The following is a 15,905-nucleotide window of genomic DNA, read 5'->3' as shown; positions in this document are numbered from 1 at the left end:
TACAGGCCCCCATGTTTTGTTTTGTTTTCTTTTGCTTTGTACCCTGTGTTTCCAGGATAGGCCCAGCATCTCCTGAATTGGGTTAAGCAGGTTTCAGAATGTTATGTCATATAACACCATTGTACGAGTCAGTGATTTATACCCCGCAATCTACCCTTGAACTAGCATGCATAAAAGCTTGCAAAAACGTGTTAAATACAGCCGGTGTGCAATTGCGACTTTTCAGTTGGCAAATTTCATGTGCTGTTGGAACATCCATCATGTTTTTTTGTGATAAATTGTCTCTATATTTTAAACAACAACAAATACACAAATAATACCAGAGAAGAAAGTATTAGCACACTACCCAAAATAACTTAGAACTAGCCAACCCGCGGCGTAGCATACGCCGCATAATTATTTATTGATGGGTGAACACTTCCTGAAAGACACAGTTGTCCAAATGGGGTGGGTTTGAGGATACGACTGTGAGTGAATGAAAAGATGGAACTCTGGAGAGAGCAACATACAATTGTCCGTGACTGAAAACTGGGTTTGGCAGATACAGGCATATCGTTTTGAAAGTTTGTCCCTGTGCCTTATTAATTGTCATTGCAAAGGCCAATCTAACAGGAAATTGTCTGCGTATAAACATAAAAGGCAAATTTGAATCTGATGGGGTCAGGGATTCTCTCTCTCGTGTGTGTGTGTGTGTCTCTCTCGCACGCGCCTGTGTGTGTGTGTGTCTCTCTCGCGCGGGCGCCTGTGTGTGTGTGTCTCTCACGCGCCTGTGTGTGCGTGTCTCTCTCTCGCACGTGCGCACCTGTGTGCTGTAAGTGAATGAAAAGATGGAACTCTGGAGAGAGCAACATACAATTGTCCGTGACTGAAAACTGGTTTTGGCAGATACAGGCATATCGTTTTGAAAGTTTGTCCCTGCACCTTATTAATTGTCATTGCAAATGTCAATCAAACAGGAAATTGTCTTCAGGTAAAAGTAAAAGGCAAATTTGAATCTGATGGGGTCAGGGAAATCTGGGGAATAAGGACAGTTTGTGTGGTAGGAGCTGCGATTGTTTTACACTCCAGTACATTGCGGTGAATGCTGAGAACAGTCAGTCTAGTGCCTTTACAGAGACTTCTTGCTGGCATAAGGTTTCTGAGAAGCATGACGACTGAACCAATTTTAAGTTTGACTTTATGCTGAGGCATGCCAGTGGGAGTAATGGTTGCCCGGCGGGTCATGGGAATAACGCCGCCGGATCACCAGTCGGCATCGTTTGTGGTCGGAACTACGACGGTATGTGATCTTCTTCGAACCTCTGACTTTCGTTCTTGATTAATGAAAACATTCTTGGCAAATGCTTTCGCTCTCGCGCGAATTGTTGGCCCTGTAGTGCGTGTGCCATGGTCGGCTGCTTAGTGAATTGTTGGTGGGCGGGGCTCGGTCTTGCATGCATCTTGGTTGCCATGGACTTAGTGAATTATATATATAGATAGATTCTCAAGTCTAGTTTAATTCCATTCAGCATTCTAGTGGACCAGAGCTTATCACAGCAGGACTGGGTAATAGAAAGGACCTAACTCTCGATGGATTGCCATTCAGCAGCAGGGCCAACTCAAAGGTCCAATTTAGAGTTACCAGTTAACCTAACATATATGTCTTATAGGGTGTGGGAGGAGAAAAACCTGTACAGATGTAGAGAAAGTGCATAAACTTCAACAAGCCATTACCTGACATGGGGTTTAAACCCCTCTGTTAAGCTTAGGGCCCACCATGTCAACCCTACCCAACACAAAAATATGCAAAGGTCAAAATCAAATGCTGAAATCATACATCAGCCTGTACAGCTACCCTCACCACCCTCATTAATCTCTTGTCCTGGAATGAGCAACAGAGATAAAAAGAAAAGAGAAAGAGTGAGAGATTTTACAAGTTTAAACCCAGGTATTTATATGTATGTCATTTGCAGGTCCTATTTGTGGAGTTAAGCTGACAAATGTACAAAGTGTTGAGACTGGCATTGTTAATGCTGGCTGAGGATAGCTCCATGTGAGTGACATTACAGAAGTGGGGGCCCTGGATTAAAAGTGTCAGCTTTTCCTTCCAGCCTTAAACCAAATGGAACTTACCAGTAATGTTACACAGCAAAAAAGATTTCGAAAGGAGTTCAACTGTAAAATGAGTTAAAATAAAACAAGAGTAAAACAAAACGTAGCAACCTCCAATCAGAAAGAGCAAACAAGTGGACAGCAGAAAGTGCTTAAAAATGAAAGGGTTCTACTGACCTCGGTTGCAGAAAATGCATAGAGGTTTAGGGAAAAGCTTCATAGTGAAAACGTTGCCAGGGTGTTAAGAGTATTTAGACCCAGTAAAACTGAGTAAAGTGATATTGTGTGGTATCTAGAATTCAGTAATTGATTTTTGAGGACAGCGTTTCCACCATAAGGCTTTGGGCCTCTGTCTCAAGAAATGTAAACCATATTGTAGTTATTCAGTTCTGTATAGTTAGAATGGTCGTGTAATTATTACACCATGCTAATACTTCAGTTACAGTTCTAATACAGTGTAACCACAAAAATGTTATTTATGACTGTCCTGGTTATTATTTTTTATTTAGTATTATTAAATGAGATGTAAGAGCAACATTGCTTCACAATTTGTCTCACTTGGTAACACAGTTTTCTTTGAATTGTCCCACGGGGTACAAGCACTTCACATGAATTTCCCGACTGGAAAACTAGAATTCCCCATCAGTCCCACGTCATGTGAAAATAGCAATGAAAATCACTGCCAGGCAGTGAGTATCTCAGTAAGTGCAGAAATTGGTAGACAAACTGAACAAGTGCTCATGGGAGGGAGAAGGAGAAGCAAGGACAGAGTGTGTGTGAGAGCAATGAAAGAATGGAAATGTGTGCTTAATCATGGTAATGGAGAGGTGGGCAAGTTAGTTGAGCAAGCCCACATGGTAGATAAGGCTTAAAAACCATGTGAATAAGTGAGTGTACAGTGGTGTGAAAAACTATTTGCCCCCTTCCTGATTTCTTATTCTTTTGCATGTTTGTCACACAAAATGTTTCTGATCATCAAACACATTTAACCATTAGTCAAATATAACACAAGTAAACACAAAATGCAGTTTTTAAATGATGGTTTTTATTATTTAGGGAGAAAAAAAATCCAAACCTACATGGCCCTGTGTGAAAAAGTAATTGCCCCCTTGTTAAAAAATAACCTAACTGTGGTGTATCACACCTGAGTTCAATTTCCGTAGCCACCCCCAGGCCTGATTACTGCCACACCTGTTTCAATCAAGAAATCACTTAAATAGGAGCTGCCTGACACAGAGAAGTAGACCAAAAGCACCTCAAAAGCTAGACATCATGCCAAGATCCAAAGAAATTCAGGAACAAATGAGAACAGAAGTAATTGAGATCTATCAGTCTGGTAAAGGTTATAAAGCCATTTCTAAAGCTTTGGGACTCCAGCGAACCACAGTGAGAGCCATTATCCACAAATGGCAAAAACATGGAACAGTGGTGAACCTTCCCAGGAGTGGCCGGCCGACCAAAATTACCCCAAGAGCGCAGAGACGACTCATCCGAGAGGTCACAAAAGACCCCAGGACAACGTCTAAAGAACTGCACTTGCCTCAATTAAGGTCAGTGTTCACGACTCCACCATAAGAAAGAGACTGGGCAAAAACGGCCTGCATGGCAGATTTCCAAGACGCAAACCACTGTTAAGCAAAAAGAACATTAGGGCTCGTCTCAATTTTGCTAAGAAACATCTCAATGATTGCCAAGACTTTTGGGAAAATACCTTGTGGACTGATGAGACAAAAGTTGAACTTTTTGGAAGGCAAATGTCCCGTTACATCTGGCGTAAAAGGAACACAGCATTTCAGAAAAAGAACATCATACCAACAGTAAAATATGGTGATGGTAGTGTGATGGTCTGGGGTTGTTTTGCTGCTTCAGGACCTGGAAGGCTTGCTGTGATAGATGGAACCATGAATTCTGCTGTCTACCAAAAAATCCTGAAGGAGAATGTCCGGCCATCTGTTCGTCAACTCAAGCTGAAGCGATCTTGGGTGCTGCAACAGGACAATGACCCAAAACACACCAGCAAATCCACCTCTGAATGGCTGAAGAAAAACAAAATGAAGACTTTGGAGTGGCTTAGTCAAAGTCCTGACCTGAATCCAATTGAGATGCTATGGCATGACCTTAAAAAGGCGGTTCATGCTAGAAAACCCTCAAATAAAGCTGAATTACAACAATTTTGCAAAGATGAGTGGGCCAAAATTCCTCCAGAGCGCTGTAATAGACTCATTGCAAGTTATCGCAAACTCTTGATTGCAGTTATTGCTGCTAAGGGTGGCCCAACCAGTTATTAGGTTCAGGGGGCAATTACTTTTTCACACAGGGTAGGTTTGGATTTTTTTTTCTCCCTAAATAATAAAAACCACCATTTACAAACTGCATTTTGTGTTTACTTGTGTTATATTTGACTAATGGTTAAATGTGTTTGATGATCAGAAACATTTTGTGTGACAAACATGCAAAAGAATAAGAAATCAGGAAGGGGGCAAATAGTTTTTCACACCACTGTAGTTATGTGATTCTGCTTTACAAGTGACTGTTGTCCCTTTCTAGGGCTGGTGCCCACCTTGTGCAGATAGATAGATAGATAGATAGATAGATAGATAGATAGATAGATAGATAGATAGATAGATAGATAGATAGATAGATAGATAGATAGATAGATAGATAGATAGTGTGAAAGGCACTATATAACAGATAGATAGATAGATAGATAGATAGATAGATAGATAGATAGATAGATAGATAGATAGATAGATAGATAGATAGATAGATACTTTATTAATCCCAAGGACAAATTCACATACTCCAGCAGCAGCATACTGATAAAAAGCAATATTACATTAAACTGTGATAACAATGCAGGTATACAGACAGTAACTTTGAATAATGTTAACGTTTACCCCCCCGGGTGGAAATGAAGAGTCGCATAGTGTGGGGGAGGAACGATCTCCTCAGTCTGTCAGTGGAGCAGGACGGTGACAGCAGTCTGTCGCTGAAGCTGCTTCTCTGTCTGGAGATGATACTGTTTAGTGGATGCAGTGGATTCTCCATGATTGACAGGAGCCTGCTCAGCGCCCGTCACTCTGCCACAGATGTCAAACTGTCCGGCTCCGTGCCTACAACAGAGCCTGCCTTCTTCACCAGTTTGTCCAGGTATGAGGAGTCCTTCTTCTTTATGCTGCCTCCCCAGCACACCACCTCGTAGAAGAGGGCGCTCACCACAATCGTCTGATAGAACATCTGCAGGATCTTATTGCAGATGTTGAAAGACGCCAGCCTTCTAAGGAAGTATAGTCAGCTCTGTCCTCTCTTGCACAGAGAACCCCAACCTCTATGACAGCACATTTGATTTAAGCAGGTTCAGTAAAAAGTTGAATATTACATGTTTTAGGATCAATTTTAATGTTTCTTATTGGATCAACTTGGCTGTATTTGTGGGAATTTCTTTTAAACTTATAAAAAAAAAACAGCTAATTGGACCAGCACTCCAGAGATCATGGTGGAATCTCCTGGAATGTCTTCTGCTGTATTTTTAGTGCTGATGTTGTGTGAAGCCATTTATTTATAAGCTTGCTCTCATTATAGACTTGGTTGACATTTGCCCTGTTTGGATGTTATTTGGATCTTTGGAGTCCTTCTTTAAATACAGATAAGCATTGCCCTTTGTAGTCAATGAGATGAGAAGACAAAACAGGATTTCCAGGTTAACCTCTTATTTTATTCTGCACAGTACTCTAAAAAAAAGATTGAATGCCTTCATTGCCCTCTACCAGGAAGATGACAACACTATTTTGGCATTAAGTCTTTTTATACAAATAAATAATTTGCAGCCTGAACAGAATATTGCTGATGGCTAGGTGAATAGAATCCTGACACACATCTGATGTCAAACAACAGCATGTGGCTTCCTGTTTGAATCCTTTAAGACATCTCTTTTAAAGGGTAAGGCTCTGAAGGTGAACACCACATAATAATCTGTCAGCACTTTTTACTTGACTTACTCTTATTGTAATTAGAAGTTGAGGTCCTATGATGTCAGCCTTCTGTCTAACTTACAAGGTTAACTTACAACTCCTAGGAGGGGGTGTACTGCTAAAAGTTAATAAGGTGGCCCTCCTGCACAAACTAAATTAAATCAAGTAGAAGCATTAAGTTATACTCTAAAGATTAAAAAAGTATATTGGAGGGATGTTTTAGGGTTTATATTTGCTGCAGCATGCAGGCCAGAAGCGTAGTTAATCTTTCATTAATTTTTCTAATTATCGGCACCATCAGGTGTTGCAGCCCAGGACAAAAGAAAACTAGAATTCATTGCAGGAATGACGCTTGCACTTCGTTATATTGGTCCAAATCAGCCTGACTTGGTCATCTCTTGAGTTGAGGAAAACATGCAAACTACTCCTTTTAGCAACATAACTGTTCTCCTATACTGATGCACATAAGGTTATATATAATATATTTTATAACTTGTTTAGACGGTTTGGTCCAAGGTTACATCCAAGTAGTGTCATTGAAATTCCTACTTGCATGCTTCCCACAGATGAGTGGCAGCAATACAGCACCAACTGAGTCATTTAATTCAGCACTAGACACTATATGCAACATTACATGTAGGTGACAATATAATAATAATAATATATTTTATTTATATAGCACCATATATAGCACTTATATAGCAATTTTGACACATATTTTTAGGAAGTCACTGCACACTGGAGAGATTCCGAAGGTCTGGAAAATGGCAAATATCATCCCATTATATAAAAAAGGTGGCAGGGCAGATCCAAACAACTATAGGCCAGTAAACTTAACATGCATCACAGGAAAATTAATAGAAGGAATTATTAAGGATAAGATCGAGCAACACCTGGCAAGGACAGGAGTTATTCTAAGCAGTCAGCATGGGTTCAGAAGAGGGAGGTCGTGTTTTACTAACATGCTGGAATTCTATGAGGAGGTAACAAAAGGATATGAGCAGAGTGGAGCAGATGATATTATTGATCTTGACTTTCAGAAAGCACTTGATAAGGTGCCACATGAGAGGTTGGGCATCAAATTAAGAAGTGAGAGTTCAGGGTGATGTTTTTAGATGGGTGCAGAATTGGCTCAGACACAGAAAGCAGAGGCTGATGGTGCGAGGAACCTCATCAGAACTGGCCAATGTTAAGAGTGGTGTTCCACAGGGGTCAGTGCTGGGGCTGCTGCTATTTTTAATATATAGGAATGATTTAGATAGGTATATAAGGAACAAGCTGGTTAAGTTTGCAGATGATACCAAGATAGGTGGATTAGCAGATAATTTGGAATCCGTTATATCATCACAGAAGGACTTGGATAGCATACAGGCTTGGGCAGATTTGTGGCAGATGAAATTTAATGTTAGTAAATGTAAAGTATTACACATAGAAAGTAAAAATGTTAGGTTGGAATACACAATGGGCAGTCGGAAAATCGAGAGTACACCTTATGAGAAGGATTTAGGAGTCATAGTGGACTCTAAGCTATCAACTTCCCAACAATGTTCAGAAGCCATTAAGAAGGCTAACAGAATGTCAGGTTATATAGCGCCTTGATGTGTGGAGTACAAGTCACAGGAGGGTCTGCTCAAGCTTTATAACACACTGGTGAGGCCTCATCTGGAGTCCTGTGTGCAGTTTTGGTCTCCAGGCTACAAAAAGGACACAGCAGCACTAGAAAAGGTCCAGAGAAGAGCGAGTAGGCTGATTCCAGGGCTACAGGGGATGAGTTATGAAAAAAGATTAAAAGACCTGAGCCTTAAGGAGATGAAGAGGAGACCTGACTGAAGTGTTTAAAATGATGAAGGGAATTAGTCCAGTGGATCGAAACGATTATTTTAAAATGAGTTCATCAAGAACATGGGGATACCATTGGAAACTTGTTAAGGGTAAATTTCACACAAACATTAGGCAGTTTTTCTTTACACAAATAACTATAGACACTTGGAATAAGCTACCAAGTAGTGTGGTAGACAGTAAGTCGTTAGTGACTTTCAAAACTCGACTTGATGTTTTTTTGGAAAAAATAAGTGGATAGGACTGGTGAGCTTTGTTGGGCTGAATGTCCTGTTCTCGTCTAGAGTGTTCTAATATTCTAATGTTCTAATACCAATGATCAAACCTCTTCACAGTAATTCATAATAAACAACAGGGAAAAAACCAAAAAAGTTAAAATACACAAAAATGGATACAAAATAATATCAGCATAAAATACTAAATAAAGATTAATACAGAAAGCACAAAGCTTTGAATTAGAATGGCAGACAATAAACTAGAATAAAATACAAAAATAAAATACTACAAGAAAACCCTGAACAAAGTTATGCTGAGCACCTGGTTTGAGAGAAAGGGTCAGAATGTCAAGATCAGTTAAATGTTTTACTGAACAAATGAGTTTTAAGTTGTTTTTTTTTTTTAAAGAATGAATTGCGTCAGTTGCTCTAATTAATTTAAGGAGGGTGTTCCAAAGTCTGGGTGCAACAGAGTTAAAGGCTTTGAGCACGGGTTAGTTTGGGACACAACGAGATAGCTAGAATCAGTGCATCTTAATGGGTGAACAGGAATGTGGTGATGGCTGAGTTTACTGATGTAGTCCAGTGCAAGGCCATTTAAAGCTTTGTAGTTTATTATAAGAAATGTATATTAAATCCTTTAAGACACAGGAAGGCAGTAAAGGAGAAGCAGGATGGGTAATATGAACTCACTGTTGCTGGTCTGTGTAAGGACTCTTGTAGCAGAGTTTTGGACCATTCAAGAAACAAGCATACAAGCTGTCAGTGTAAATGGCTACTGAGTAGTCTTGTGACCTGTTAATAAAAACTGTCATTGAATTGACTGATTCTGTACTGTTTGCCTGGGTGGACAATGGAAAATTATTTTACAGGATAGCGAAGTTCTTTAATTATATTGTTTACCTTTATAAATCATCCATCCATCCATCCATTTTCCAACCCGCTGAATCCGAACACAGGGTCACGGGGGTCTGCTGGAGCCAATCCCAGCCAACACAGGGCACAAGGCAGGAACCAATCCCGGGCAGGGTGCCAACCCACCCAAGCCTTTGTAAATCGGCATGTGTTATATACTGTATATATCTCAAACAGTGGTGAATTGAGTGGCAATACTTTTCTGTGCAAATTTCACCAGCCACTATAAAGCTGTTTGGTCCTGAGCTGCACAGATGTCATATCAAGATGCTATGTAGCCAGTAAGGATGGACCCCACTGTGTACCTATAGATATTTTTGAGTGCAGATGGAGACATTTGGGCTTTCATTTGAAATCTAAGGAAGTAGCTGAGATTTCTGTGCACTGCAAGTCATCAGTTATGATGACTCTGAGAAATTTAGAGCTACTGACCCTTTCTACAGCAGCCCATCAGGTGCAGACAGAAGTATTGGCTCCCCCATGCTTAGTAAAATCTATTACCTGCTACTTGGTTTTGCTCATATTATGGGAAAGATTTTTGCCCTAGCACCACCGCGTTAGAACTCACATCTCTTCTTTGCAAACTATCTCATTATGGTTGGTGACCAGGCCTTGCAATAATGGCCTTTAAGTGGATTCTTGTCAAAGTGGATGTTCTGTTTATAGTCCCATGCAACATCCTCTAGGGAGGTTCAGCACTGTTTTTGCTGATACAACATCTGGAACTGCTTTAATCAGGCCTTGAATAAGTACTTTTTGTGGCATAAACAAAAAATGCATATACAAACACTAGACAAAAAAACTTTAAATGGGAGTTGGTTTACTTTTATTTTAGCATTGGGTAAGCAAAATTTACTTGACAAGATTTCTTAAAGTAAGCTAAAAAAAATTGTAAATACACATCTTAATACATACTTCGCCAGCCTCCTCACTCACTCACTCACGTCTGTCCGAGGCCTTCTGCGCAGCTGGCCGAAAAACCTTACGAGACCGACATCGCGGCAGGTGGCGGATTTACGGCCGCGAAAATTCAAAGAGAAAGGCGACTTCGATTAAAGCTGTAGAGGCCTGAAAGGCGATTTTGACTACAGCTCGAGGCCTAATTACGCATTCATTCAATACACCTATATCAGGTTTGTGGTGCTTATACTTATTACTATTTCACTTGTAATCGTTTCATCTTACATTGTCGAAACAGGCTCTTTGTCTAGTTTTTTAATAAGTCAATAATTCGTACAATAAGGAAAACAAGATTTAATGTTATGATATAAATATTTTTCACTTACTTAGATTTCAACATTTCTACAACAGTCAGGGTGAACCGAGGAAGAAATAATGAAACAAGCTGCGAGCCTTAAGACAAAGCAATGGTCATAAAATGTAGGTTTTAGCAGAAAGAAACCATTTCACAAACTATCTATAATTCCTCATGTATCTTTTAATGTTATAGTACATACTGTATTTCTTAATGATTTTGTTTTGTCACTTTCATTGTATGACAAGGCTCAGAGAGTAAGTAAGCACTTGCTCGCTGTCACATTGGCAGTAGCATGAGGGGCTGCTGATAATCAAACAGAAAAACATGAAAATAAAAACACAACACTGGTGAGAACAAAGTCTCCTTCCCCAATTTGGAAAAAACTAATCTAACCCTGGGGTCCTTATTCTTTGTCGTGGAGGGCCACAATAGTTTAAGATTTTTAGTTGGGACAATTTCTTTAATTAGCTAAATATCATTCCTAATAGAACACCCATTTTTGGCTTAATTTGCATTAATATTGAACACTTTTAACACTTTTTTTTTTAAATTTATTAATTTTATTGTAATCATTCCATACAAATAGATAAATTAATACAAAAAAGAATTGAAGACAAATCAAACCCCACCCTTGAGAAGGAGAGCATGGCCTAAGGAGAATTGCTTAAGGCTTTTTAATAGGGCAAAAATAAACAAAAAAAAAAGGAAAAAATATATATATATAAATAAATAAATGGAGAAGGAAAAGAAATGCGGAAATAATTATTTCTTCTTATTCTAAAATATCATTGATTAGATCCTGCCAGGTTTTGAAAAAATTCTGTACAGATCCTCTAACTGAGAATTTGATTTTTTCCAATTTCAAATAATATAAAACATCGGTTTCCCACTGACTTATCAGAGGAGATTTAGGATTCTTCCAATTTAACAAAATAAGTCTGCGTGCCACAAGTGTAGTGAATGCAATCACAGTTTGCTTGTCCTTCTCCACTTCAAGTCCATCTGGAAGAACACCAAACAGAGCTGTTAGTGGGTTAGGAGGGATTGTGACCACAAGGCTGTCTGAAAGGCACTTAAAACTTTTGGTCCAGAATGATGTTAATTTGGTGCAGGCCCAAAACATGTGACCCATGCTTCTTTAATACTTAAACTGTTGTGTTCGACATTTTTAATTTCTTCTTGTTTTCCTTCATGGTTGTCAGTTTACTCTGCCAGCAATTATAAAATAAACAGAAAAAGGGAATGACAATAAATAATCTGCCCTTCTTCCACAAAACATTTGGATGATGACACCACAAAAATCAATATCGATATTACAGATGTCTGTCAAGACAGAGCACTAACAATCCCAAGAATTTAAAAATGGGTTTCATTAAAAGCAAAATATAGTTAAGAGTTTGCACATTCTCCCAAAGTGTATGTGGGTGTCCTCCGGGGCTGCCAGTTCCCCCTGTTAGGGTGATTGCTGATACACCATTGGCCAAGTGTTTAGTTTTAAGTTGTTTATTTTAGTGTGGACAAAAATGAAGAGGGTACGTTATTTAAGATAAATCAAAACCAGCTGTGCTTTAGATCTCTTTAGGAAGACTTTAAGTGAGTAGCTGCATGTCTTTGTGGTGCTGAAAGCACTCACAGAAGGCTATCTTAAACCAATTTAAACTCCAAGCCCAACCTTTTCCCATTAGGGCATCAGCAATAATTCTGATGACTTGAGACTCAGGATGTTCAGCCAAATTCTTTTATCTCCATTTGAGCTCAGGTCTCAATACATGTAAAGTGCTGCTATTTTTCTATCTTCCCACTCACTCTCTTTTACATTTCTCTTCTTCCCAGTGTTCCTCTATAAAGCCAGTATCCGCTCTACATGCTCCCTTGTGCAAAGCAGCCTGAAGGCCTTTGCGATAACTTTTAATTTTGGATGTGTGACCACCCATGCTCTCCACTTCTACCCAAGAATACTAATTTTAAATATATCTCACTACTTCAAAAACCCTGTTCACCAAGATATTGAATTTATGATATCTTATTAACTTAATATAAATCAGTTTGGAAATACAGGAAGATAACTGTGGGAAAAAAACACAGAGGCACAGGGAGAACGCGCAGTGTTATTCCAGCTTAAAAGGCTAGATCTGTAAAGCAGCAGCACTAATCGCCAAGCCATCCTGCTTTCCATCTGTGTTTATGGTATAACAAATCTAATCTATTTTCTCAGTCTGGTTATTTAAACAAAATGCTTTTTTTTTGTTGAAGCAGTCATAGACAGACACTGTATACTGTGTGTATTAGTCACTTAACAAATACTTTATTTAGCTTTACAGAGTAAGTACTGTATATAGTGCATCTATTAGTCACTTACTGGTACATAAAACCAGCTCCTAAAGCCAATGTTCTAAATTGTTACCCACCAAAAAAATCCCACTAAAAGCAATAAACAGCTTCATATCAGGAAGCTAATTAAAAATGTAATAAATTACATGAACTAAAAATCTGCACTCCTTTGGAAACTAAGTGTGATATCCAGCTCTAATGCATATAATCTGTAAGAAGGACAAACAAACTGTCATGGCCTTTACTACACTACTGGCACATTGACTTATCTTGCTCAACTGGAAGAATCCTAAGTCTCCTATTCTAAGTCAGTGGGTAACTGATCTTCTTCTATAATACGCTACCGTGGCTGTTTGTTTGTCTGTCCAGAATTTTAAATCACCTGTAGCTTGCAAACCGTTTCACCTATTGACTTGAAATTCGGTACAAATATACTACGTGACGTCTACTATCCGCTTTCGGGGTGATGATTTTATGACTCTTTTTATTTTTATTTTATTTTATTGTAGAATCAACTCTCAGCAGGGCGGGCATGTGGCGCATGCGTGCGGGCGCCGTTCTCATTCCCTACCACCTTCGCTAATCATTCTTGAGGCAGATTGAAGACTTAAGTGCCAGATTAAGTGAAAAATTAAAGAAAACGTACTAAGTAATTGCAACACAAAAACTAACTTAATCAGTTTTAACGCGAAAAGATGCCAACAAAAGAAGAGAAGCAGTGGGCCACTAGGGTGGAGTAAAGAAGAGCTGCTCAGGAAGCAGCAAGTGCATCAAGCTCTGAGCAAACGAATGGTAAACGTACAGATAAAGAGGATGAAGACTAGGGCTGCGCAAGTCAAGTGTATGCACTGCACGTTATTGTGCAGTGCGCCGTTACTGGTGTTATATAATATTTGAAACTGGAAAAAATCTAATTCTCACTTAGAGGAGCTGTGCAGAACTTTTTCAAAACCTGGCAGGATCTGATCAATAACATTTTAGAATGAGCTTTTAAAGCACTGAGGAAGCAGATTCTCTCCCCTTTTCTTTTTCTTCACCATTTATCTTTATTCACTTATTAATTCATCTATCTATTTATTTTTACTAGCTTTAAGTTTTACTCTGCCATGCTCTCTTTCTCAGTGGTGAGGGTTGATTTGTTTTCGATCCTATTTTTGTAAAAAATCTATTTATATGGAATGTTGTGTGATTACAATAAAATCAATAAAAAAACCAATAAAGAGCACTACACAAAAATGGGTGTATTTAAATCAATGCCCAATATAACTGATGTATTTTTACCAGATAAGCATTCAGACATTGCATATGAAGATGTGTCATCTGTAGCATGAAGTTCCTCAGATTTGTCCAATTTAAATATTTACAGTGTGGCATTTGTCAACTTACTTAAAACAGCAGCCTAAAGTAAGTAAACGCTCAATCAGTATAATGGAAGGAGAGTGTCAGCTCACTAGTGATGATTTTCGTTTGACTCCTTTAGTCTGTACACTCTGTTTGAAGTTTGGGTTCCTTTACAATTTAATCATTACGTACACAAGCCCGCACTTACACAGATGCTTAAATATTTATATACAGATTTACTGTTGACCCTTAACCTTACTTCTATTGGTTTTTTACCCAAGCTTGTTTTTGTTTTTTCTTCCTTTGAGCCTCTGAACTATAATCCATAATCCTATTGTTAAGCATTAACTAATGAACTGTTTTGATGATTTCGAAAATATGACTGAAAGAAGTCAAAATTTTGGCTTGCAGAAATCTTAGAAAACTCTGTTGCCTTGAATGGTGCCAATAATCTTAATAAGCAGAGCAATTCCTTATTTGCCATGAATTTAATCTTTCTTACAAGGACCATGGAGATCTGTGGTTTATCTTCTCACGACTCTGATCATTTTAGAAATTTTGTTTTCTCTTCCCTGTTACATCCAGGCAATTAGCACTGGATTATGTGATATATATAAAGACGCATTATTAAGGCTGATACTTTCTGTGTGCTCCCGTTTATTTCTGAAAATCTGTACATTCAGCACTGTAAAGCAACCAATGTAAGTCGTGGCATAAAACATATTTAAACAACTGTGGCTCTGTGAGGGACAGGGACAAAATAAACCTTTTATTGAAATACATCAAAATATTATTCCATCATTTTATAATATTAATCCATACATTTAGTGAATAAATCCAGACATAATACATAAAGATGAGAGTTGTACAATTGTAGTTATGCAGAACTGAGTTTGCTTTTTACATCCATCCATCTTGTTGTGCTGTTATCCTGTTATACAGTAGGACTGCAGAGAGCTGGAGCTCAAGGCACACAGTGAGAACCAACCTTGGACAGAGTGACAGTTTATTGTAGGGCACACTGACACACACACACCTCTGTCACGCAATTAACACAACCTACATGTTTTATATGTGCTGAAGGAAAACTAAACTACCTGCAAGAAAAAATCTTGTCGCAGACAGTGTTCAAGCTTAGTTTTAAAACCAGCACTTTAAAACTGTGAGGCCATAGTGCTAGCCACTTCTCCACCTTGCTGCCTGTTGTCTTATTTTGCTAATCTTTTTAAAGATGTATATGTTACTAGATAATAAATAGTATAATATATTCTGGACCACTGCTTTAGATAATGTAAAATGTGTATATTGTCAAGTCTAGGGGGCTGTAGGAGGTGAAGCTCAGGAAACAACGCTGACCAAGGTGCCAGTCATCCTCAGTGTATTAGTATATCACCATTGACAATTATTTAGATCCTTGACCCATAGTCCAAATGACTTTACAACAAATACTACAAGAAAAATGTTCTTTTTTTGTATTTTCTATTTGAATGCACTGAAAATCAAACTGAATCTTATTTTGTTGTTTTTTTTTTGGTTTTTTTAATGTGTCACTTGTTTTATGCTCATTGTTTAAAGTGGATTAGTCAAAGTGATGTGGCTGATCATGCCTCTGGTACACAATGTTTAACAACGTACAAAACTGTACTGTTACATGTCATATGGTACATGTCCAACATGTTATTTGCTATTTGTATTAAGTTATAGTTGTATAATTATTAGGTATATTGTGTTTTTGCACTTATTTATTACTAATTATGTAGCAGCCCTGATATTTAATTTAATTTTATTATTTTTTTGTTTTACTTGCAGTTATGTAGACAGGCCCATGTAAGAATTCTAATGCATGAAACTGTAATCAGTTAAATATACAATATGTTTAAGTGTTAAACAATTATGCTGTAGTGGATGGGGCTGCTGCCACACAGATCTAAGGGACTCAGGTCT

The 15,905-nt window shown here is 38.4% G+C and overlaps 2 protein-coding genes and 1 long non-coding RNA gene across 7 annotated transcripts in view; 2 read left to right on the top strand and 1 right to left on the bottom strand.

Annotated features, from left to right (window-relative positions):
• The window catches only part of LOC114666113 (spectrin beta chain, non-erythrocytic 1), a 521,913-nt gene that overhangs the window by 372,923 nt on the left and 133,085 nt on the right, over window positions 1-15,905 (top strand). The gene's annotated exons all lie outside the window — the stretch shown is intronic.
• slc29a1a (solute carrier family 29 member 1a) overlaps window positions 1-15,905 on the top strand; it is a 198,321-nt gene that overhangs the window by 100,705 nt on the left and 81,711 nt on the right. The window contains exon 1 of one of the 5 annotated variants that reach the window (XM_051919212.1): window positions 6,009-6,030. The exons of the other annotated variants lie outside the window; for them this stretch is intronic. The gene's annotated coding sequence lies outside the window, so the exon portion shown is untranslated. Of the gene's footprint in view, window positions 1-6,008; window positions 6,031-15,905 lie in introns of those variants that run through there. 5 annotated transcript variants of the gene reach the window in all.
• LOC127525918 (uncharacterized) overlaps window positions 1-15,905 on the bottom strand; it is a 53,489-nt gene that overhangs the window by 18,833 nt on the left and 18,751 nt on the right. The window lies entirely within an intron of this gene.

Source organism: Erpetoichthys calabaricus, chromosome 15 (assembly GCF_900747795.2).
Source record: "Erpetoichthys calabaricus chromosome 15, fErpCal1.3, whole genome shotgun sequence".
In the NCBI taxonomy this organism is placed as follows: Eukaryota; Metazoa; Chordata; class Cladistia; order Polypteriformes; family Polypteridae; genus Erpetoichthys; species Erpetoichthys calabaricus.
This window is presented reverse-complemented; position numbering and strand designations above follow the sequence as displayed.